The sequence below is a fragment of the Opisthocomus hoazin genome, chromosome 5, assembly GCF_030867145.1.
Source record: "Opisthocomus hoazin isolate bOpiHoa1 chromosome 5, bOpiHoa1.hap1, whole genome shotgun sequence".
NCBI classification, from domain to species: domain Eukaryota; kingdom Metazoa; phylum Chordata; class Aves; order Opisthocomiformes; family Opisthocomidae; genus Opisthocomus; species Opisthocomus hoazin.
In genome coordinates, this window is record NC_134418.1 from 54,826,135 (window position 1) to 54,827,945 (window position 1,811).

Here is a 1,811-nt window from a genome sequence, read left to right on the forward strand (position 1 = left end):
ACACTGCAGCGATTTGGCACAGCAGCATCTTCCCAAGAGCTGGAGTAGCAGAGAGGACTTGCCATTGTAACCTGAGGTACTGATGAACTGCTTTGAGAAGACTCTTGCTTTTCTCTTACCAATACGTTCAGTCTTTATGCTCCTGCCTTTGCACAGACGCCATCCCATACACTTATCCTTTCCACCACACCCACATGTAAAAGTGATGACTGACTGAATCAGAAAAATGTTTTCACTAGAGACAGCCTTTGAGGTATTTGATCAAGAACGTTAAAGCAAATTTAACATGAACAGCAGAATTTAAGACTGCCATACATTTAGCTTAGAAAATAGTGTGCATCACATGTCTAACTCTAAAGATCGAAAAAATCTCCAGAGAACATTAGAAAAAACACTCAAGATCTTTTGCATTTAAAAGTAAATCATGACACCAATCTCTCCAAGACTGAGAACCTGCATCAATAACTATGTACTTTCCCTCTGTGACCACTCATCATGATTTCCATACCAATTGCCGAGATAGGCCTATTTCAAGAAAACGTACTTTAAGAAACCTGAAGCTCAGGACATCACTTTCAGAAGGAAGTAATCTCTCCAGTACCTTTCCTGACACTGCAGATATTCGTTGAGCCAGACAACATATTTATTCCTTGTACATAGATAAGGTTAAGTCCAGCATAGTGTGAAATGATCCCTCTTGTTTTCTGTAAAATTTAGAAAGAAAAAATTTACCTAGATTCAGGATGTTTCTCTGGGAATCTTAAAACCTAAAGCAATTATTGCAAATAAGGTTAAAATAATGTATATGTTTATTCATATTTAAACAGGAATATAAATCTGTTTTGCAAAGTGTTTTGCAGAATGCTGTTTTGAACTGTTGTTATTCTAGTTATTTGAACAATAACTATTATTGAAAACTACTTTTTCTCCCACATTCACAGTTAGCATTAGATTTCTGGCATTTTGTTCTGACAGCAAACTGACATATGTTACTGGGGCATTTTTTTTCATCACAAATTATTCTGTTAGTGTATGCTCTCTAACGATCAATATGACAAAGGCTTTGACAAAGACTATTTGATGTGCACTATACATGAAACATCCTGCCTGCCACCCTTCTGCCAAGTGTCAAGGAGGGTAATGAGCACTCAGTTCATTAGCAGCTCCTTACTTTTATATGAACGAAAAAGTGTGACTTGAAACCCCACCCAGAGCTGTATTAAACTCCTGGTTCTGCAAGGAGACAAATAAATAAATTTACAAACCCTGCTGATCTGTGAAATGCTTATTCTCACAATGCAACCTTTACTTATTGCAGTTATAGCAAGTGTTTTGTACAATTAAGGAGTACAGAAAACTGAATAACTTTGGTCACTTGTTTGTACTGCTGAAGAGTATGAGAACTATTGCTGCCAAAGAAGTTTCTTTAGGTTTTCTTTTACCCATAAATGCAGCTAGCACATATGTAGATACACCTACAAGAAGCACATATTTCATACTCCATCTTCCCTTTGAAAGGGGCAAAAAATATTTCCATTCCTACAAGGCTAGGACTCAGTTTATGGTTCAGTGACTTAAGTCATGCTATATTCTGTGATAGAGTAAGCTCTGATAGGAATTAAATATTAGCATACTTTGGCTTTCAGGGATGAAACGGGAACAGGAGTTATGGGTAACAATGAAATGCAAACCAGGTACAGAAGTGCTGGCATCAGCTGCACAAGCACAATGATGGCATCTACAGTCATGTATGTCAGTTGTAATACCCAAATGAAGCTGCTTAACAGTCTTTATTAATTGCCTCCAGATAC